Source organism: Hemitrygon akajei, chromosome 28, assembly GCF_048418815.1.
Source record: "Hemitrygon akajei chromosome 28, sHemAka1.3, whole genome shotgun sequence".
NCBI lineage: Eukaryota > Metazoa > Chordata > Chondrichthyes > Myliobatiformes > Dasyatidae > Hemitrygon > Hemitrygon akajei.
The window spans coordinates 1,683,482-1,706,635 of record NC_133151.1 but is presented as its reverse complement, the minus strand read 5'-3'; the positions used below and the strand labels follow the sequence as shown (position 1 = coordinate 1,706,635).

Sequence of the window (23,154 nt, the reverse complement as noted above, 5' to 3'; positions counted from 1 at the left end):
ACTGAGTCACTGTTTAATCAGGGTGAGGGTCACTCACTGTGTAACTGTACAGAGTCTCTGTTTATTCAGGGTGAGAGTCACTCACTGTGTAACTGTACAGAGTGACTGTTTATTCAGGGTGAGGGTCACTCACTGTAACTGTACAGAGTCACTGTTTATTCAGGGTGAGGGTCAATCACTGTGTAACTGTACAGAGTCCCTGTTTATTCAGGGTAAGAGTCACTGTGTAACTGTGCAGAGTCACTGTTTATTCAGAGTGAGGGTCACTGTGTAACTGTACAGAGTCTCTGTTTATTCAGGGTGAGGGTCACTAAATGTGTAACTGTACAGAGTCACTGTTTATTCAGGGTGAGGGTCACTCACTGTGTAACTGTACAGAGTCACTGTTTATTCCGGGTGAGGATCACTCACTGTGTAACTGTACAGAGTCACTGTTTATTCAGGGTGAGGGTCACTGTGTAACTGTACAGAGTCTCTGTTTATTCAGGGTGATGGTCACTGTGTAACCATACAGAGTCACTGTTTATTCAGGGTGAGGGTCACTCACTGTGTAACTGTACAGAGTCACTGTTTATTCAGGGAGAGGGTCACTGTGTAACTGTACAGAGTCACTGTTTATTCAGGGTGATGGTCACTGTGTAACTGTACAGAGTCATTATTTATTCAGGGTGAGGGTCACTCACTGTATAACTGTACAGAGTCACTGTTTATTCAGGGTGAGGGTCACTGTGTAACTGTACAGACTCACTGTTTATTCAGGGTGAGGGTCACTCACTGTGTAACTGTACAGAGTCACTGTTTATTCAGGGTGAGAGTCACTGTGTAACTGTACAAGGTCACTGTTTATTCAGGGTGAGGATCACTCACTGTGTAACTGTACAGAGTCACTGTTTGTTCAGGGTGAGGGTCTCTCACTGTGTAACTGTACAGAGTCACTGTTTATTCAGGGTGATGGTCACTGTGTAACTGTACAGAGTCATTATTTATTCAGGGTGAGGGTCACTCACTGTGTAACTGTACAGAGTCACTGTTTATTCAGGGTGAGGGTCACTCACTGTGTAACTGTAGAGAGTGACTGTTTATTCAGGGTGAGGGTCACTCACTGTGTAACTGTACATAATCACTGTTTATTCAGGGTGAGGGTCACTCACTGTGTAACTGTACAGAGTCACTGTTTATTCCGGGTGAGAGTCACTGTGTAACTGTACAGAGTCGCTGTTTATTCAGGGTGAGGGTCACTCACTGTGTAACTGTACAGAGTCGCTGTTTATTCAGGGTGAGGGTCACTCACTGTGTAACTGTACAGAGTCACTGTTTATTCAGAGTGAGGGTCACTGTGTAACTATACAGAGTCACTGTTTATTCAGGGTGAGGGTCACTCACTGTGTAACTGCACAGAGTCACTGTTTATTCAGGGTGAGGGTCACTGTGTAACTGTACAGAGTCACTGTTTATTCAGGGTGAGGGTCACTCACTGTGTTACTGTACAGAGTCACTGTTTATTCAGGGTGAGGTTCACTCACTGTATATCTGTACAGAGTCACTGTTTATTCAGGGTAAGGGTCACTGTAACTGTACAGAGTCACTTTTTATTCAGGGTGAGGGTCACTCACTGTGTAACTGTACAGAGTCACTGTTTATTCAGGGTGAGGGTCAATGTGTAACTGTACAGAGTCACTGTTTATTCAGGGTGAGGGTCACTGTGTAACTGTACAGAGTCACTGTTTATTCAGGGTGAGGGTCACTAACTGTGTAACTGTACAGAGTCACTGTTTATTCAGGGTGCCGGTCACTGTGTAACTGTACAGAGTCACTGTTTATTCGGGGTGAGGGTCACTCACTGTGTAACTGTACAGAGTCGCTGTTTATTCAGGGTGAGGGTCACTCACTGTGTAACTGTACAGAGTCGCTGTTTACTCAGGGTGAGGGTCACTCACTGTGTAGCTGTACAGAGTCACTGTTTATTCAGGGTGTGGGTCACTCACTGTGTAACTGTACAGGGTCACTGTTTATTCAGGGTGAGGGTCAATCACTGTGTAACTGTACAGAGTCCCTGTTTATTCAGGGTAAGAGTCACTGTGTAACTGTGCAGAGTCACTGTTTATTCAGAGTGAGGGTCACTGTGTAACTGTACAGAGTCTCTGTTTATTCAGGGTGAGGGTCACTCACTGTGTAACTGTACAGAGTCACTGTTTATTCAGGGTGAGGGTCAATCACTGTGTAACTGTACAGAGTCCCTGTTTATTCAGGGTAAGAGTCACTGTGTAACTGTGCAGAGTCACTGTTTATTCAGAGTGAGGGTCACTGTGTAACTGTACAGAGTCTCTGTTTATTCAGGGTGAGGGTCACTCACTGTGTAACTGTACAGAGTCACTGTTTGTTCAGGGTGAGGGTCTCTCACTGTGTAACTGTACAGAGTCACTGTTTATTCAGGGTGATGGTCACTGTGTAACTGTACAGAGTCATTATTTATTCTGGGTGAGGGTCACTCACTGTGTATCTGTACAGAGTCACTGTTTATTCAGGGTGAGGGTCACTCACTGTGTAACTGTAGAGAGTGACTGTTTATTCAGGGTGAGGGTCACTCACTGTGTAACTGTACATAATCACTGTTTATTCAGGGTGAGGGTCACTCACTGTGTAACTGTACAGAGTCACTGTTTATTCCGGGTGAGAGTCACTGTGTAACTGTACAGAGTCGCTGTTTATTCAGGGTGAGGATCACTCACTGTGTAACTGTACAGAGTCGCTGTTTATTCAGGGTGAGGGTCACTCACTGTGTAACTGTACAGAGTCACTGTTTATTCAGAGTGAGGGTCACTGTGTAACTATACAGAGTCACTGTTTATTCAGGGTGAGGGTCACTCACTGTGTAACTGCACAGAGTCACTGTTTATTCAGGGTGAGGGTCACTGTGTAAATGTACAGAGTCACTGTTTATTCAGGGTGAGGGTCACTCACTGTGTTACTGTACAGAGTCACTGTTTATTCAGGGTGAGGTTCACTCACTGTATATCTGTACAGAGTCACTGTTTATTCAGGGTGAGGGTCACTGTAACTGTACAGAGTCACTGTTTATTCAGGGTGTGGGTCACTCACTGTGTAACTGTACAGGGTCACTGTTTATTCAGGGTGAGGGTCACTCACTGTGTAACTGTACAGATTCGCTGTTTATTCAGGGTGAGGGTCACTCACTGTGTAACTGTACAGAGTCACTGTTTCTTCAGGGTGAGGGTCACTGTGTAACTGTACAGAGTCACTGTTTATTCAGGGTGAGGGTCACTCACTGTGTAACTGTACAGAGTCACTGTTTATTCAGGGTGAGGGTCACTGTGTAACTGTACAGAGTCTCTGTTTATTCAGGGTGAGGGTCACTCACTGTGTAACTGTACAGAGTCACTGTTTATTCCGGGTGAGGGTCACTCACTGTATATCTGTACAGAGTCACTGTTTATTCAGGGTGAGGGTCACTGTAACTGTACAGAGTCACTTTTTATTCAGGGTGAGGGTCACTCACTGTGTAACTGTACAGAGTCACTGTTTATTCAGGGTGAGGGTCAATGTGTAACTGTACAGAGTCACTGTTTATTCAGGGTGAGGGTCACTGTGTAACTGTACAGAGTCACTGTTTATTCAGGGTGAGGGTCACTCACTGTATATCTGTACAGAGTCACTGCTTATTCAGGGTGAGGGTCACTGTGTAACTGTACAGAGTCTCTGTTTATTCAGGGTGAGGGTCAGTCACCGTGTAACTGTACAGAGTGGCTGTTTATTCAGGGTGAGGGTCACTCACTGTGTAACTGTACAGAGTCACTGTTTATTCAGGGTGAAGGTCACTCACTGTGTAACTGTACAGAGTTACTGTTTATTCAGGGTGAGGGTCACTCACTGTGTAACTGTACAGAGTCACTGTTTATTCAGGGTGAGAGTCACTGTGTAACTGTACAGATTCACTGTTTATTCAGGGTGAGGGTCACTCACTGTGTAACTGTACAGAGTCTGTGTTTATTCAGGGTGAGGGTCACTCACTGTGTAACTGTACAGAGTCTCAGTTTATTCGGGGTGAGGGTCACTGTGTAACTGTACAGAGTCTGTTTATTCAGGGTTAGGGTCACTCACTGTAACTGTACAGAGTCCTTGTTTATTCAGTGTGAGGGTCACTGTGTAACTGTACAGAGTCACTGTTTATTCAGGGTGAGAGTCACTCACTGTGTCACTGTACAGAGTCACTGTTTATTCAGGGTGAGCGTCACTGTAACTGTACAGAGTCACTGTTTCTTCATGGTGAGGGTCACTGTAACTGTACAGAGTCACTGTTTATTCAGGGTGAGGGGCACTCACTGTGTAACTGTACAGAGTCTCTGTTTATTCAGGGTGAGGGTCACTGTGTAACTGTACAGAGTCACTGTTTATTCAGGGTGAGGGTCACTCACTGTGTAACTGTACGGAGTCACTGTTTATTCAGGGTGAGGGTCACTCACTGTAATTTTACAGAGTCACTGTTTATTCAGGGTGAGGGTCACTCACTGTGTAACTGTACAGAGTCTCTGTTTATTCAGGGTGAGGGTCACTCACTGTGTAACTATACAAAGTCACTGTTTATTCAGGGTGAGGGTCACTCACCGTGTAACTGTACAGAGTCACTGTTGATTCAGGGTGAGAGTCACTGTGTAACTGTACAGAGTCACTGTTTATTCAGGGTGAGGGTCACTCACTGTGTAACTGTACAGAGTCACTGTTTATTCAGGGTGAGGGTCACTGTGTAACTGTACAGGGACTGTTTATTCAGGGTGAGGGTCACTCACTGTGTAACTGTACAGAGTCACTGTTTAGTCAGGGTAAGGGTCACTCACTATATAACTGTACATAGTCACTGTTTATTCAGGGTAAGTGTCACTCACTCTATAACTGTACAGAGTCACTGTTTATTCAGGGTGAGGGTCACTCACTGTGTAACTGTACAGAGTCGCTCTTTATTCAGGGTGAGGGTCACTCACTGTGTTACTGTACAGAGTCACTGTTTATTCAGGGTGAGGGTCAATGTGTAACTGTACGGAGTCACTGTTTATTCAGGGTGAGGGTCACTCACTGTAACTGTACAGAGTCACTGTTTATTCAGGGTGACGGTCACGCACTGTGTAACTGTACAGAGTCACTGTTTATTCAGGGTGAGGGTCACTGTGTAACTGTACAGAGTCTCTGTTTATTCAGGGTGAGGGTCACTCTCTGTGTAACTGTACGGAGTCACTGTTTATTCAGGGTGAGGGTCGCTCACTGTGTAACTGTACAGAGTCACTGTTTATTCAGTGTGAGGGTCACTCACTGTGTAACTGTACAGAGTCACTGTTTATTCAGGGTGAGAGTCACTCATTGTGTAACTGTACAGAGTCACTGTTTATTCAGGGTGAGGGTCACTGTGTAACTGTACAGAGTCACTGTTTATTCAGGCTGAGGGTCACTGTGTAACTGTACAGAGTCACTGTTTATTCAGGGTGAGGGTCACTGTGTAACTGTACAGAGTGACTGTTTATTCAGGGTGAGGGTCACTCTCTGTGTAACTGTACGGAGTCACTGTTTATTCGGGGTGAGGGTCACTCACTGTAACTGTACAGAGTCTCTGTTTATTCAGGTTGAAGGTCACTCACTGTGTAACTGTACGGAGTCACTGTTTATTCAGGGTGAGGGTCACTCACTGTAACTGTACCGGGTCACTGTTTATTCAGGGTGTGGGTCACTGTGTAACTGTACAGAGTCACTGTTTATTCAGGGTGAGGGTCACTCTCTGTGTAACTGTACGGAGTCACTGTTTATTCAGGGTGAGGGTCACTCACTGTAACTGTGCAGAGTCGCTGTTTATTCAGGGTGTGGGTCACTCACTGTGTAACTGTACGGAGTCACTGTTTATTCAGGGTGAGGGTCACTCACTGTAACTGTACGGAGTCACTGTTTATTCAGGGTGAGGGTCACTCACTGTGTAACTGTACAGAGTCACTGTTTCTTCAGGGTGAGGGTCACTGTGTAACTGTACAGAGTCACTGTTTATTCAGGGTGAGGGTCACTCACTGTGTAACTGTACAGAGTCACTGTTTATTCAGGGTGAGGGTCACTGTGTAACTGTACAGAGTCACTGTTTATTCAGGGTGAGGGTCACTCACTGTATATCTGTACAGAGTCACTGTTTATTCAGGGTGAGGGTCACTGTGTAACTGTACAGAGTCTCTGTTTATTCAGGGTGAGGGTCAGTCACCGTGTAACTGTACAGAGTGGCTGTTTATTCAGGGTGAGGGTCACTCACTGTGTAACTGTACAGAGTCACTGTTTATTCAGGGTGAAGGTCACTCACTGTGTAACTGTACAGAGTTACTGTTTATTCAGGGTGAGGGTCACTCACTGTGTAACTGTACAGAGTCACTGTTTATTCAGGGTGAGAGTCACTGTGTAACTGTACAGAGTCACTGTTTATTCAGGGTGAGGGTCACTCACTGTGTAACTGTACAGAGTCTGTGTTTATTCAGGGTGAGGGTCACTCACTGTGTAACTGTACAGAGTCTCAGTTTATTCGGGGTGAGGGTCACTGTGTAACTGTACAGAGTCTGTTTATTCAGGGTTAGGGTCACTCACTGTAACTGTACAGAGTCCTTGTTTATTCAGTGTGAGGGTCACTGTGTAACTGTACAGAGTCACTGTTTATTCAGGGTGAGAGTCACTCACTGTGTCACTGTACAGAGTCACTGTTTATTCAGGGTGAGGGTCACTGTAACTGTACAGAGTCACTGTTTATTCATGGTGAGGGTCACTGTAACTGTACAGAGTCACTGTTTATTCAGGGTGAGGGGCACTCACTGTGTAACTGTACAGAGTCTCTGTTTATTCAGGGTGAGGGTCACTGTGTAACTGTACAGAGTGACTGTTTATTCAGGGTGAGGGTCACTCACTGTGTAACTGTATGGAGTCACTGTTTATTCAGGGTGAGGGTCACTCACTGTAATTTTACAGAGTCACTGTTTATTCAGGGTGAGGGTCACTCACTGTGTAACTGTACAGAGTCTCTGTTTATTCAGGGTGAGGGTCACTCACTGTGTAACTATACAAAGTCACTGTTTATTCAGGGTGAGGGTCACTCACCGTGTAACTGTACAGAGTCACTGTTGATTCAGGGTGAGAGTCACTGTGTAACTGTACAGAGTCACTGTTTATTCAGGGTGAGGGTCACTCACTGTGTAACTGTACAGAGTCACTGTTTATTCAGGGTGAGGGTCACTGTGTAACTGTACAGGGACTGTTTATTCAGGGTGAGGGTCACTCACTGTGTAACTGTACAGAGTCACTGTTTAGTCAGGGTAAGGGTCACTCACTATATAACTGTACATAGTCACTGTTTATTCAGGGTAAGTGTCACTCACTCTATAACTGTACAGAGTCACTGTTTATTCAGGGTGAGGGTCACTCACTGTGTAACTGTACAGAGTCGCTCTTTATTCAGGGTGAGGGTCACTCACTGTGTTACTGTACAGAGTCACTGTTTATTCAGGGTGAGGGTCAATGTGTAACTGTACGGAGTCACTGTTTATTCAGGGTGAGGGTCACTCACTGTAACTGTACAGAGTCACTGTTTATTCAGGGTGACGGTCACGCACTGTGTAACTGTACAGAGTCACTGTTTATTCAGGGTGAGGGTCACTGTGTAACTGTACAGAGTCTCTGTTTATTCAGGGTGAGGGTCACTCTCTGTGTAACTGTACGGAGTCACTGTTTATTCAGGGTGAGGGTCGCTCACTGTGTAACTGTACAGAGTCACTGTTTATTCAGTGTGAGGGTCACTCACTGTGTAACTGTACAGAGTCACTGTTTATTCAGGGTGAGAGTCACTCATTGTGTAACTGTACAGAGTCACTGTTTATTCAGGGTGAGGGTCACTGTGTAACTGTACAGAGTCACTGTTTATTCAGGCTGAGGGTCACTGTGTAACTGTACAGAGTCACTGTTTATTCAGGGTGAGGGTCACTGTGTAACTGTACAGAGTGACTGTTTATTCAGGGTGAGGGTCACTCTCTGTGTAACTGTACGGAGTCACTGTTTATTCAGGGTGAGGGTCACTCACTGTAACTGTACAGAGTCTCTGTTTATTCAGGTTGAAGGTCACTCACTGTGTAACTGTACGGAGTCACTGTTTATTCAGGGTGAGGGTCACTCACTGTAACTGTACCGGGTCACTGTTTATTCAGGGTGTGGGTCACTGTGTAACTGTACAGAGTCACTGTTTATTCAGGGTGAGGGTCACTCACTGTGTATCTGTACAGAGTCTGTTTATTCAGGGTGAGGGTCACTGTGTAACTGTACAATGTCTCTGTTTATTCAGGGTGAGGGTCACTCTCTGTGTAACTGTACGGAGTCACTGTTTATTCAGGGTGAGGGTCACTCACTGTAACTGTGCAGAGTCGCTGTTTATTCAGGGTGTGGGTCACTCACTGTGTAACTGTACGGAGTCACTGTTTATTCAGGGTGAGGTTCACTCACTGTAACTGTACAGAGTCACTGTTTATTCAGGGTGAGGGTCACTCACTGTGTAACTGTACAGAGTCTGTTTATTCAGTGTGAGGGTCACTGTGTAACTGTACAATGTCTGTGTTTATTCAGGGTGAGGGTCACTCTCTGTGTAACTGTACGGAGTCACTGTCTATTCAGGGTGAGGGTCACTCACTGTAACTGTACAGAGTCTCTGTTTATTCAGGGTGTGGGTCACTCACTGTGTAACTGTACAGAGTTACTGTTTATTCAGGGTGAGGGTCACTGTGTAACTGTACAGAGTCACTGTCTATTCAGGGTGAGGGTCACTCACTGTAACTGTACAGAGTCTCTGTTTATTCAGGGTGTGGGTCACTCACTGTGTAACTGTACAGAGTTACTGTTTATTCAGGGTGAGGGTCACTGTGTAACTGTACAGAGTCACTGTTTATTCAGAGTAATGGTTCATTGAATTATAACCGTAGAGTTTATTCTGAGGGAGGTTATCACTGCTGCCACACAGACAGATTTGGATGTTAAGTCTGACAACGTCCGATGATTCACTGACGAAGCCCAGTGTATAACTTTTTTTGTTGGTGGAGTAGCCTTGTGGCCATTTGGGACCCATTTCCAACTTCTTTGACACCTTCTGAATTTCTGGCTGCCACACCCCTTTTGTGAGAGAGTTTCCACCCCCAGCTCACTGAGCTGCCCTGTGCCAGCTCCTTCGCAGCTCGCTGTCCGCACTGCCTCGCCGGAACGCAGACACTCCGGAGTCGCGCAGGGTCGCCGGGGCTGAGCTTGGTGCCGTGTGCACGCAGATGTGCACAGCCGGTGAATGCTCGCCTCGCGTTGTCGACCCGGCGCAGTAAGCACGGGGGTGTGGAGGCGTGCTGGCAGTGCGGGGGATAGTTGAATCTGATCTTCCCTTCCGGGAATTAAGGATATCAGTTGCTTCCCAGTCGCTTTGCCCGAAACAAGCGGGGTTCTCCCCCACATGAACCTGCTTTGCCCAGGTCTCAAGTCCCATCATCATTATCTGCCATGTTGTATGTCATCATCATTGGGAGCCATGTGGTATGACATCATCATCATGCGCCATGTCGTATGACATGGGCGATCATGGTCTTTGACCATGATTGTCTTTGGCAAATTTTCCTGCAGAAGTCTTTTTCCATCGCCTTCTTCTCTGCAGTGTCTTTACAATGCAGGCGACCTCCAGCCATTATCAATAATCAGATCAACAACCAGGGCTTGTGATCTGCACCGGCTGCTCATACGACCAACCACTACCTGCTCCCACAGCTTGACGTGACCCTGATTGGGGGTCTTAGCAGGTGCTACACCTCGCCCGAGGGTGACCTGCAGGCTCGTGGAGGGAAGGAGCGCCTCACACCTCCTTTGGTGTCTCCACCCTGCCACTAACAGCTTGAAACTCTCGGCCTTCTCAGTTCAATTGTGGGTCTACATTTATTCCCTAACATCGATTTTATTTACTGAGTTACAGCGCAAAACAGGTCCTTCCAGCCCTTCGAAGGGCAGTTCCGCCCAACAATCCCCCAATTTAATCGAGACAATTTACGATGACCAATTAACCCGCCAACCGGTACGTCTTCGTACCAGAGGAAACCCACGCGGTCACGGGGAGAACGTGCAAACTCCTCACAGGCAGCGGCGGGAATTGAACCCGGGTCGCCGGTACCATAAACTGCAGCACTGACCGCTATGCCTACCGCGTCACCGTTGCCCCTTACGAGGACGGCCAGCGAGGTTCGTTTCAGGGTACAGAGGCTGCAGCAAGACGGGAGGGGCAGCGTCCATTTTGCGGACGGCGGATTCCTGCCAACTGCGTTCGGAGGTTTCGCGAACGCACGAGATTCCCGGCGTCTTCCCCCTTCCTTTCCGGTCCCGATGAAGGACCTCGGCCCTAGAACAAGTGGGACCTCCCAGATCCCATTTAATCCCAAATCCCATTTCCACTCCGATACGTCAGCCTGTCGCGATGGGGCCGCACTCAGGTTGGAGGGAGCAACACCTTATCAACATCTGGGTAGCCTCCTACCTGATAGCATGAACATCGATTTCTCCAACTGCCAGTAATGCCCTCCCTTCACCATTTCCCATCCCCTTTCCCCCCTCTCACCTCATCTCCTTGCCAGGCAGCATCTGTGGATAAGAGTACAGTCGACATTTTGGGCTTTATAAGGTGCTGGTCAGGCCTCACCTTGAACAGTTTTGGGCCCCTCATCTTGGAAAAGATGTGCTGGCATTGGAGAGGAGAGAGAGGAGGATCACAAGGATGATTCCAGGAATGAAAGGGTTATCAGACGAGGAACGTTTGATGGCTCTGGGTCTGTACTTGCTGGGACTTAGAAGGATAAGGGAGAATCTCATTGAAGCCTTTCGAATGTTGAAAGGCCTAGACAGAGTGGATGTGGAAAGGATGTTTCCCATGGTGGGGGAGTCTAGGACAAGAGGGCACAGCCTCAGGGTAGAGAGGCATCCATTTAAAACAGGGATACAGAGAATTTCTTTAGCCAGAGGGTGGTGAGTTTGTGGAACTTGTTACAGCTGTGGAGGCCGGGTCGTTGGGCGTATTTAAGGCAGAGGTTGATAGGTTCATGATTGGACATGGCATCAAAGGTTACGGGGAGAAGGCCAGGGACTGGGGCAAAACGAAAATGGATTGGCCACGATTGAATGGCGGAGCAGACTCGATGGGCCAAAAGGCCTAATTCTGCCCCTATGTCTTTTGGGTGGTTAACGGTTCTTGAACCCGGTGGTGGGAGCCCTGGGGCTCCTGTACCTGGTGGCAGCAGTGAGAAGAGAGCACGGCCTGGGTGGTGGGGGGTCAATGATGATGGGCACCACTCTCTCAGGACAGTGTTTCGTGTAGACGTGCCCAATGGTCAAATCCCGCGTTCCTCTCACTCCCAGGGCGGGACCGCCCGGGTTCGAAGCATCCGGCGTCGAACAGAGCCGCAGTCAAACGCATTGTTACACGTTGCGGCCTGCCTGCGTGTGTTTACCTCTGTTAAACTGTCCGCAGTTCCCCTGTTCCGACTTAATGCTGGTTCTCAGTCGACCGGCCTAAATGAGCGCTTTAAGATGGGGGCCAACGGGACATAACTCCATAGTTACGGTGGCTATGGACCGATTAGTCTCTCACCACAGTTCAGATCCTGGAACGGTGGCACCTGCAGGGTGGGACTCGAAAGAGATTTACTACCACGGCGGACCAGACAGCTCCTGACCGCAGTGCTCTCCCCAACCACCCCCCCCCCCCCACCTCCTCCGCTCCTCCCCTCAAAAACGTTCCTGCCTTTCTACACCTTTCCCCCGTCGTAAATATGACTTGCGCAACTCCGGATTTCGACGTTTCCGGCCGTAAAGAGCCCGTCCGTTCCCGTCAGGGTGACAGATCAGAGGCCGCTTCATTCGGTGAACCTGCTCGTCGATGCGGGAAGCGAGTCGGCCGACCGCGCGGCACGCAAAAGCACGCAGGCGCGTCCTGGAGGCTCAGACCGAACATCAGGACGGGGGGGACGGGGAGTAACAAGCCCGAGAAAAACACATAGGACGCTGGAGGAGCTCAGCAGGTCAGGCAGCGCCTACGGAAACGATCGGGCGGTCAGCGTTTGGGACCGAGACCCTTCTTCAGGACTGGGGTGGGAAGCGGGGAGATGCCGGAATAGAAAGGTGGGCGGGGAGGGGGAGGTGATTGGTGAAGCCGGGCGGCTGGGGAAGGTCAAGGGTCGGAGACCAAGGAATCTGATAGGAGAGGAGAGTGGGCCATGGGGAGGGAAGGGAAGGAGGAGGGGACTCACTTATGTGTCAATAAATATTTATGTGAAGATTTATTTATTTTGTATTTGTACAGTTTTGTCTTTTGCACATGAGTTGTCTGCCAGTCTTTGTATGTAGTTTTTCACTGACTCGCAAGAAAATGCGTCTCAGGAAGGCAAACGGTGACTTTGATAACAAATTTACTTTGACTTTGAGGCCTGGGGCAGGTCAGCCATATTAGATAGCGGGGCAGGTTTGAGGGGCCAAATGGCCTGCCCCCTTTTTTCCCCCTGCGTGCTCCCTAATGAGGGGGTGATTCGGTGTGAGAGGGGACTGCCGGGACTGAGGGAATGCATTCTGAAAAAATTCCTGATGGGGCTTGGGGGGTGTGGGGGGGATGTCTGGTGAGATTAATTCCTGTGCCGTTGATGGGAGCTGAACGGCCCGGTTAAGAAATAGCTGGAACTAGTCTTGCAGTGTTCCCGTGACAGGTTGAGGGGCTTTGATGCTGGGGCCAGCTGTGATGCGGGAGCCAAGAGCAATCTTTATCCGAGACAATAGCAGGTTGGGAACCGTTCAAAAATTCACTCCCCTGCTCAGGGGGACCAATCTTGAACCCCAGCCATTTCCTGCTCTCCCCCCCCCCCCACCCCTTTGGGGAGCCGCACAGAACGCCGACCGCCAGCTCGGCCCTGGGAAATGCACAAGCTGTTCCGTTACCCCGTCCGCCCTGAAATCGCTGCTGATCCGAGCGACGGCAGAATTACAGCAATTCGCCCCTCCCGGTCGGTGCAGTACGCGGGGACACAGGGCGGGATTCTGCAGACGCCGGGAAATCCAGAGAAACACGCACAAAGCAGGCCGGGCAGCATCTATAAGGAGGAATAAGCGGGCAACGTTTCAGGCCGAGACCCTTCATCCGGGTTGGAAAGGAAGGGAGATGGGCCACAATTGGAAGGTGGGGGAGAGGGGAAGGGAGGATGATTGGCGGGAAAGGGTGAATGAATCTGATCCAACATGTCTTTCTTCAGTTCATTACCCTCCCCTTCCTCTCCCCTCTGACCGCGCTAGCTTCCGGGGCCTAGACGCTCTGATTCTCCGGAGTATGGAAAGCTGGCCCGGCCCTCTAAAGGTTCAGGCCTGTTGGCGGCCATGTTTTGGTGCCAGGATTTTAATACTCAAAGAGCACCCGTGCCCGGGCCTGCTGGGCGGTCGTCGGCTCGTTCGGATTTTCGCCCGGCGCCCTGCTCTCTCACCTCAGTCCCGAGATCGTCTCCCGAGTCTAGTGTCGGGCACCCCGGCACTCGGGTCCCGACCGTCCCCCCGCCTAGGCCTCTCGTCCCACCCTCGCCCCTCCTTTCCTCGTCCTGATGAGAGTCTCGGCCCGAAACGTCGACTCTTCGCCCCCCCCCCCCCCCCATGGATGCCGCCCGTCCGGCGTTTTGTGTGCGCGCTGCCTGTTGTTTTCCCTGTCGTGTGTGTTACGTAGCACGCACATTCGCTGGCAAATTCACCTGCCGCCCACAGAGTCACAGAGGCGTACAGCAGGGGCCCAGGCCCCTCAAGATTGCATCAGTATGTGGAGGGCAGGGGTATGGTGGGCCGTGGCCCAGGTGCTGATTGGCGGGGCCGGACGGAAGTGATAGTTCAGCAGGGAGCAGATGGGCCGAAGAGCCTAATTTCCGTGCTTGGAGCACTGGGGCTCCGTGACCCGGAAGAAGTCTGCAAGGTCAAAGTGGGGGGTACATTGCAGACTCCACAAGGAGAGCATCCAAGGTCAGAATTGACCCCCCTCCCCCCCACGACTGTAGCTTGGCGGTTGCCGCCCCCCCCCCCTGCCCGGCGCAAACGTACACACGGGCAAGCTTCACGCGCAGGCGTATGGGAGTCACGTGCACAAAACCAAGCGCCCGTAGGGACACTGAGGCAAGCACAGGGATGCCACGGACCCCGGAGCACACACGTAGAGAGAGGGGCTACTCTGGCTGGAGCTCCACCCAGAGGAGGCGGAAGATCCCGGCAGGTCAGGCAGCTTCTGCGGAAGGAAGTGGGCAAGTCGACGTTTCGGGCCGAGACCGGGAAGAAAGAGGGGAGGTTGGCAGGGAAGGGGGGAGGGAAGCGGGGGTTTGGAGCAAGATCTGGCAGGGGATGGGTGGATCCAAGTGAGGGGGGGGTGGAGACTGCCGGACAGATGAGGGAGAGGGCAGAGTGGGAATGATGTGGTAAGAAGCTGGGAGGTGATAGGCGGAAGAGGCCGAAGAAGGAGGAACCTGATAGGAGAGGAGAGTGGACCCGGACCGCAGGGTGAAAGGGAAGGGAAGGAGGGCCATGTGGACGGGCAGGCGAGGACTCGGGAGGAGGGGAGCCAGACTGGGGTGGAGGGGGGAGGATCCTCTCCACAGACGCTGACTGACCGGCTGAGTCCCGCCGGCGTTTTGCGCGCGCGTTGCGCAGACACAAACGCGCCCACCGCCCGCCGAGCCGCGGGAAGTCCAGCAGGCCGTTCGGCCCGTCGGGCCTGTGCTAGCCACCGCCCAAATCCGAGCTTTCTCAATCCCGCATTCTCTTCGCGTTCAAAATAACCGCCTCTGGAGTCTGCCGCTGGCCTCCACACCGCGGCCGCTTTACATCAGTCAATTAATCTGCGGACCTGCGCGGCTGTTGGAGTATTCAGGAAACCAACGAACCCCGTGCAGAGAGAGTTTTCAAGGGCTGGAGTTGTGGGGAAAGGTTGACTGGGTTTGGACTTTATTCCCCGGAGCGTGGGCGAACGAGGGGAGATTTGATAGATAGGGTATAGATGGGGTAAATGCAAGCAGCTTTTTCCACTGAGGTTAGGTGAGACTATGATCTGAGGTCAGGGTTCAGTAGCTTAAATAACCCCACGTTACAACAGTGGTGTGCAGAAGAGCGTGTCTGAACGCACAACACGTCGAACCTTGAAGTGGACGGGCTGACAGCAGCAGAAGACCTCGAACGTACTCAGTGGGCACTTTATCCGGGACAGGGGCTAATAGAGTGGGAGCTGAGGGTAGAGTCTTGACAAAAGGTTGCCTGAGATGTGTATGACCCGACCAGAGGAGGTGCAGTGGGCCTCCGTGGACGATGCTGACATCCCAGTGAATGGCAGAAGCTATCCCAGACTCCCCTGCACCGTCCCATCCCCCCGGCGCGGCCAACAGGAGCCTCCCTTTGCCAGAGGCTGCCCCGAACTGGGCCTTTCGCTCAATGTCACGGCCGGCTGCTTCCCACTTAATAACTTACTCAGTTCACTGGCCTCCAGCCACTTGGGATCATTGGCTCCAGATGGGCTCGGTGGAATGATTAACTTAAAGGGCTTGCCTTGATTTATGGCCTCCCGAGAAGTGTCGTCTAAATCCCTTCACTCGTGTTATTGACCACGTGTGGGCGTGCGGTTACGCGCTTTCCTTTCAGGTTTTAGTTTCAGATTTCAGAGTCATTTATTAACCCTCGCCCACCGAAGCAATCGTCTGCGTTGACAGACCTCTGCAGGTGTGCGGTGGGGAGGGTATTGACCGGGTGCCTGGTGTGGGAGCAGCCAATGGCTTTGAGCGGAAAATCCCACAGCAGGTAGTGGATTCGGCCCAGTACCTCACGGGTAAAGCCCTCCCCACCATTGAACATATCGACATGAAACGCTGTCGTAGGAAAGCAGCGTCCATCATCAGAGATCCCCACCCCCCCAGGCCGTGCTCTCTTCTCGCTGCTGCCATCAGGTAGAAGGTACAGGAGCCTCAGGACTCGCACCACCAGGTTCAGGAACAGTTACTACCCCTCAACCATTAGGTAGAAGGTACAGGAGCCTCAGGACTCACACCACCAGGTTCAGGAACAATTACTACCCCTCAACCATCAGGTAGAAGGTACAGGAGCCTCAGGACTCGCACCACCAGGTTCAGGAACAGTTACTACCCCTCAACCACCAGGCTCCTGAACAAAAGGGGATAACTACACTCATCTATTGAGTTGTTCCCACAATCCCTGATCTCACTTTAAGGACTCCTTATCTCATGTTCTCGTTATTTATTGCTATTTATTTATATTTGCATTTGCACAGTTTGTTGTCTCCTGCACTCTGGCTGATCTTTCACTGATCCTGTTCACAGTTACTATTCTATAGATTTGCTGAGGATGCCCGCAGGGAAATGAATCTCAGGGTTGTATGTACTCTGGAAGTAAAATTGACTTTGAACTTTGAACAGCCATCACAGCCTAAGGATGTGCTGGGGACAAGTGGGACTTTTGGGGCGGCACGGTAGTGTAGTGGTCAGCACGACGGTTTACAGTGCCGGCGACCCGGGTTCAATTCCCGCCGCTGCCTGTGAGGAGTTTGTACGTTCTCCCTGCGTGGGTTTCCTCCCACAGTCCACAGGCTGGTGGGGTAATTGGTGACTGTAAATTGTCCCGCAACGATGCAGGGGTTAAACCGGGGGGCGCGGCGCAAAGGACCAGAACGGCAATGCTCGATAAATAAGTGAGTGTGGTCACACATTGCGGCGCCCGTCGGCGGTCGGCAGGACGACTCTGCCCAGGCAGAGTGGCGGCTGTCCGACGACAACGGGAGACCTGGGCGGGAGAGGTTTGGAAGCGGAAAAGCCGTTGCACTGGGGCAGTTCCGCTCGCTCGACCTCAGAAGCCCCGGGTCCAGTGGTTCGAACGAGCATCACAGACTGGGGTCTTCCCTGGTCGCGGTGGACGACCGTGACGCCTTCTGTGCCGTGTCACCCCCGTCGCCCTCCACAGGAGCGTTGCAGAACCTCCTCCCTTCCCGTCGGATCTCACCTGCCCAGGATAGGCATGTCCTCTACCTCACCAGGGGACGAGTTATCCCCTGCCAGCTGTCCTCACCTGGTTTACCCGCCCGTCGAAGTGGTGTACTGGGGTGTGGCCGCCGTCACGGGCAAACGGCTGCCTGGAGCCACAGGTGCGATTTCAGTGTCCGTTGGGGCCAAAAGGTGGGTGAGCGGCCCCAGAATGGGCACGACAAGACCCTTCACTAGGGGCGCTACCCCAAGGCAGGCCACACCCGGGCCTCCAACTTCCAATCCAGGGGCTTGTGGTTGTGGGAGGGGGGGGGGGAGCTCGCGAAATGCTGGAGGGACTCAGCCGGTCGGGGGCGTCAGCGGGGAGGAGGGAGGGGAGAGCGATCAGCGACCGACGTTTCGAGCCGAGATGCCCTTCACTGGCAACGGGAAGCCCCAGCTGGCTGGGCTCCCTGCCTTTGGTAGCAACCCTCCTCCGTGCAAATGTGGGCGCATGCACGCGGGCCCGTACGTACATCAGGGTTTGCGTCCCTGAGTGTCCGTCCGAACCTGCCCCGGAGGGCGGGTGTGTGTGTGTGTGTGTGTGTGTGTGTGTGTGTGTGTGTGTGTGTGTGTGTGTGTGTGTGTCTGTGTGTGTGTGTGTGTGACTGTGTGTGTGTGTGTGAGTGTGTGTGTGTGTGTGTGTGTGTGTGTGTGTGTGTCTGTGTGTGTGTGTCTCTGTGTGACTGTGTGTGTGTGTGTGTCTGTGTGTGTGTCTGTGTGTCTGTGTGTGACTGTGTGACTGTGTGTGTGTGTGTGTGTGTGTGTCTCTGTGTGACTGTGTGTGTGTGTGTGTGTGTGTGTCTGTGTGTGTGTCTGTGTGTGACTGTGTGTGTGTGTGTGTGTGTCTCTGTGTGTGTGTGTGTGTGTGTGTGTGTGTGTCTGTGTGTGTGTGTCTCTGTGTGACTGTGTGTGTGTGTGTGTCTGTCTGTGTGTGACTGTGTGTGTGTGTGTGTGTGTCTCTGTGTGTGTGTGTCTGTGTGTCTGTGTGTGTGTGTGTGTGTGTGTCTCTGTGTGACTGTGTGTGTGTGTGTGTGTGTCTGTGTGTGTGTCTGTGTGTGACTGTGTGTGTGTGTGTGTGTGTGAGTGTGTGTGTGTCTGTGTGTGTGTGTGTGTGTGTGTGTGAGTGTGTGTGTGTGTGTGTGTGTCTGTGTGTGTGTGTCTCTCTGTGTGACTGTGTGTGTGTGTGTGTGTGTGTGTGTGTGTGTGTGTGTGTGTGTGTGAGTGTGTGTGTGTCTGTGTGTGTGTGTGTGTGTGTGTGTGTGTGTGTGTGTGTGTGTGTGTGTGTGTGTGTGTGTGTGCATTCTGAATCAGAATCAGGTTTAATATCTCTGACACATGTCCTGAAATTTGTCATCTTTACGGCCTCAGTACCATGAGAAAAAAACATGATAATAGAGAAAAAACTGTGAATTACTTTAAGTATGTATTAAATAGTGAAATTAAATAAGGAGTGCAAAAACGGAAATAAAAAGTAGTGGGGTAGTGTTCATGGGTTCAATGTCCATTCAGAAATCGGACGGCAGAGGGGAAGAAGCTGTTCCTGAATCGTTGAGTGTGTGCCTTCAGGCTCCTGTACCTCCTCCCTGATGGCAGAGGGGAAGAAGCTGTTCCTGAATCGTTGAGTGTGTGCCTTCAGGCTCCTGTACCTCCTCCCTGATGGCAGAGGGGAAGAAGCTGTTCCTGAATCGCTGAGTGTGTGTCTTCAGGCTCCTGTACCTCCTCCCTGATGGCAGAGGGGAAGAAGCTGTTCCTGAATCGTTGAGTGTGTGTCTTCAGGCTCCTGTACCTCCTCCCTGATGGCAGAGGGGAAGAAGCTGTTCCTGAATCGCTGAGTGTGTGTCTTCAGGCTCCTGTACCTCCTCCCTGATGGCAGAGGGGAAGAAGCTGTTCCTGAATCGTTGAGTGTGTGCCTTCAGGCTCCTGTACCTCCTTCCCTGATGGCAGAGGGGAAGAAGCTGTTCCTGAATCGTTGAGTGTGTGCCTTCAGGCTCCTGTACCTCCTTCCTGATGGTAGCAATGAGAAGAGGGCATGTCCTGGGTGGTGGGGTCCTTAATGATGGACGCTGCCTTTCTGAGGCATCGCTCCTTGAAGATGTCCTGGATACGACGGAGGCCGGTGCCCGTGATGGAGCTGACTGAGTTTACAACTCTCTGCAGCTCGCTTTGATCCTGTGCGGTAGCACCCCGCCTGGAAGGTGATGCAGCCGGTCAGAATGCTCTCCACAGTACGTCAGTAGAAATTTTCGAATGTTTTAGGTGCCGTACTAAATCTCCTCAAGCTCCTAATGAAATATCGCCGCTGTTGTGTCTTCTTTGTGGCTGCATCGACATGCTGGGCCCGGGATAGATCCTCAGAGATTACTGGGCATATCTTCGTGCGTGCCTGCCTTCAAATACGGGGAGGTGTGTTTAGAGAAAGAGAGAGGGGGAGGAAGTGAGATCTGCCAGGGTCAGAGTAGATAAAAGAGATGCCAGGATCTAATCTGGAAGACGAGGACAATGTCCGGCGGCCACAGGGACCATCCCCGTGGCGGAACGCGTCCTGTCGTTCCCCACAGGATCTCAGGTCTCTGTCCTGGGCGAGTTCTCGGCCTCCGGGAGGCACTGTGGGCTCAGCCTGGCCTCTGCCATGGAGCGCCCCGGTGCACGAGTGACCGTCGCTGCTCCTCGGCGCCCCGGCGGAGCACAGGCGCCGGATGTTTACGGAAAATAAACGCAGAGGGGCGTGGAGTTACGCGACATGCCCTGGTGGGGAGTACAAGGTGAAAAAGGGTCGGCCAAATGCCACGTTTCTAATCCACGTTCAGGAAGGCAGGGTCACGTTATCTCTGTTCATTAATCCTTTGAAAGCTGAGGAAGTGCTGAGTCCGTTCCTGCCCTCTCCCCATATCCCTTGACCCCGTTACCTAGGCCGAGGCGGCCCAACCTGGGATCCATGGACCCCTTGCTGAATGGTGGAGTCCGTGGCATAAAAATGATTGGGAACCCCTAATCTAGGCCATGCTCCTTTCTCACTGTCATGGTGAATGAGTTTCAGGAGCCTCAGGCCCCACACCACCAGGTTCAGGAACAGTTTTTACCCCTCAACCATCAGGCTTATGAACCAATGCAGATAACTTCACTGAACTGATTCCAGAACCTAAGGACTCACTTTCAAGGACTCTACAACTCATGTTGGGAGGTGTTGTGGATAATGTAGGGGGCCAGCAGAGGTTACAGCGGGACATCGATAGGTTGCAAAACTGGGCTGAGAAGTGGCAGATGGAGTTCAACCCAGATAAGTGTGAGGTGGTTCACTTTGGTAGGTCAAATATGATGGCAGAATATAGCATTAATGGTAAGACTCTTGGCAGTGTGGAGGATCAGAGGGTCCGAGTCCATAGGACACTCAAAGCAGCTGCGCAGGTTGACTCCGTGGTTAAGAAGGCGTACGGTGTATTGGCCTTCATCAACCGTGGGGTTGAGTTTAGGAGCCGAGAGGTAATGTTACAGCTATATAGGACCCTGGTCAGACCCCACTTGGCGTACTGTGCTCAGTTCTGGTCGCCTCACTACAGGAAGGATGTGGAAGCCATAGAAAGGGTGCAGAGGAGATTTACAAGGATGTTGCCTGGATTGGGGAGCATGCCTCATGAGAATAGGTTGAGTGAACTCAGCCTTTTCTCCTCGGAGCGACGGAGGATGAGAGGTGACCTGATAGAGGTGTACAAGGTGATGAGGGGCATTGATCGTGTGGATAGTCAGAGGCTTTTCCCCAGGACTGAAATGGCTAGCACGAGAGGGCACAGTTTTAAGGTGCTTGGAAGTAGGTACAGAGGAGATGTCAGGGGTAAGTTTTTTACACAGAGAGTGGTGAGTGTGTGGAATGGGCTGCCGGCGACGGTGGTGGAGGCGGATACGATAGGGTCTTTTAAGAGACTCCTGGTTGGGTACGTGGAGCTTAAAAAAATCGAGGGCTATGGGTAATCCTTGTATTTTCTAAAGTAACTACATGTTCGGCACAGCATTGTGGGTCGAAGGGTCAGTATTGTGCTGTAGGTTTTCTATGTTTCTGGTCAAAGCTTTTTCAAGTACCGTAGATTCCGGATTTTAAGCCGCTACTTTTTTCCCACATTTTGAACAGCTTTGAACTCTGCGGCCTTTAATACGGAGTGGCTAATGTATTATTTTTTTCATGCCGCCAAAAACATTTTGCCTCGTAACAGTAGACCAATAAAATTGATGAGTAGTTCACAGAGGTCCAATGAAATTGTACGATAAATCAAGCGCACTTTCACAATTAAATTATTGTAAATCAGTCATTTGTACTCACCCTCATCAACATGGAAAACACTCGAAGAAAAGCATTGTGCTGCCTTTATGGCAGTTATTTAGTTTATAATATTTTCGCTTAGTAATTCATTTGTTAGTTAAAGTTAGAAGTGTTTTAACTATATTTGTTTTCTGTACTACATCGCGGGATGCTATGACGTCACACCCGGTTTCGCCGCGTCTTGTGGGATACCAGTTTGCGATAAACGGGACGGCGGGGGGGAGCGGCGGAGCCAAAACGGTGCTTTTAAGTTAAAGGCGATCAATAACTTTTCCTGGTAGGCTGCAGTATATATATTTTTTACCAGTCGTTAGGAGATATTGGAATGTTGTTCAGTAAAGAAGTATACGCAACGTATATTATTTAAAAGTAGCCGCGTTACGGGCACGGTTCGAAAAAAAGCATTTGCAATATGTATTTGTTTATGTTACCATATGGATTTAATGAAAAGTTAAAAAATCCTCACGTGTAATATCTTTCTGTGTAAATATCTCATATTACAACGTGGGACACCTGCGGCCGAAAATCCGGTGCGGCCTAAAATCCGGTGCGGCCTGTACAAGTAAAAAATTGATTTTATTTCTAAAATTAGAGCCAGCGGCTTTTAATCAGGTGCGCTCTGTAGTCCGGAATCTACGGTACATGTTCGGCACAGCATTGTGGGTCGAAGGGTCAGTATTGTGCTGTAGGTTTTCTATGTTTCTAGTCAAAGCTTTTTCAAGTATGTAAAATTAAAAGAGAGATGAGAGTGGATATAGGACAGCTGGAAAATGAGGCAGGAGAAATAACAATGGGGGACAAGGAGATGGCTGATGCACTAAGTGAGTATTTTGCATCACTGTGGAAGACTCGAGCAGTGTGCCTGATGTTGTAGTGTGTGAAGGAAGAGAAGTGGGTGCAGTTACTGTGACAAAAAGCTGAAAGACCTAAAAGTAAAACAACACACACAAAATGCTGGCGGAACGCAGCAGGCCAGGCAGCGTCTGTAGGGAGAAGCGCTGTCGACGTTTCGGGCCGAGACCCTTCGTCAGGTCTAACCGAAAGGAAAGATAGTAAGAGATTTGAAAGTAGTTGGGGGTGAGGGGGGAAATGCGAAATGATAGGAGAAGACCGGAGGGGGTGGGATGAAGCGAAGAGCTGGAAAGGTGATTATCACTTTCGCCAGAGGGGATGTCACCTCTCCGTGCACCACCTGTGCCAGCAGCTCCTTCCACACTCTCACCATCCTCAGAGTGAAGAAGTTTCCCCTCACGCTCCCCTTAACCTCCTCACCTTTCACCCTTAACCCGTGACCTCTGGTTGTCGTCCCACTCACTTTCAGCTCAAAAGGCCTGCTTGCATCTACCCTCTCTATACCCCTCATAATTTCGTACACCTCTATCAAACCTCCTCTCATCTTCTACATTCTAAAGAATAAAGTCCTAACCTGTTCGATCTTTCCTTATAACCCGGGTCCTCAGACCCGGCAACATCCCCGTGAAATTTCCTCCGTTCTCTTTCAAACTCGTTTACATCTTTCCTGTAGGTAGGCCACCAGAACAGCACACGAGTCTCCAAATTAGGCCTCGCCAACGCCTCGCACAACTCCATCTCCCGTACACAATACTAAGAAATAGGAGCAGAATTAGGCCATTTGGCCCATTGAGTCAGCTCTGCTATTCTATCATGGCTGATCCAATTGAAGGCTTGTGTGCCAAAAGCATTCTTTACGACCCTATCGGACTT

At 50.6% G+C, this 23,154-nt stretch overlaps 1 protein-coding gene across 1 annotated transcript in view; it reads left to right on the top strand.

Annotated features, from left to right (window-relative positions):
- The window catches only part of LOC140717461 (latent-transforming growth factor beta-binding protein 3-like), a 315,264-nt gene that overhangs the window by 273,022 nt on the left and 19,088 nt on the right, over window positions 1-23,154 (top strand). The window lies entirely within an intron of this gene.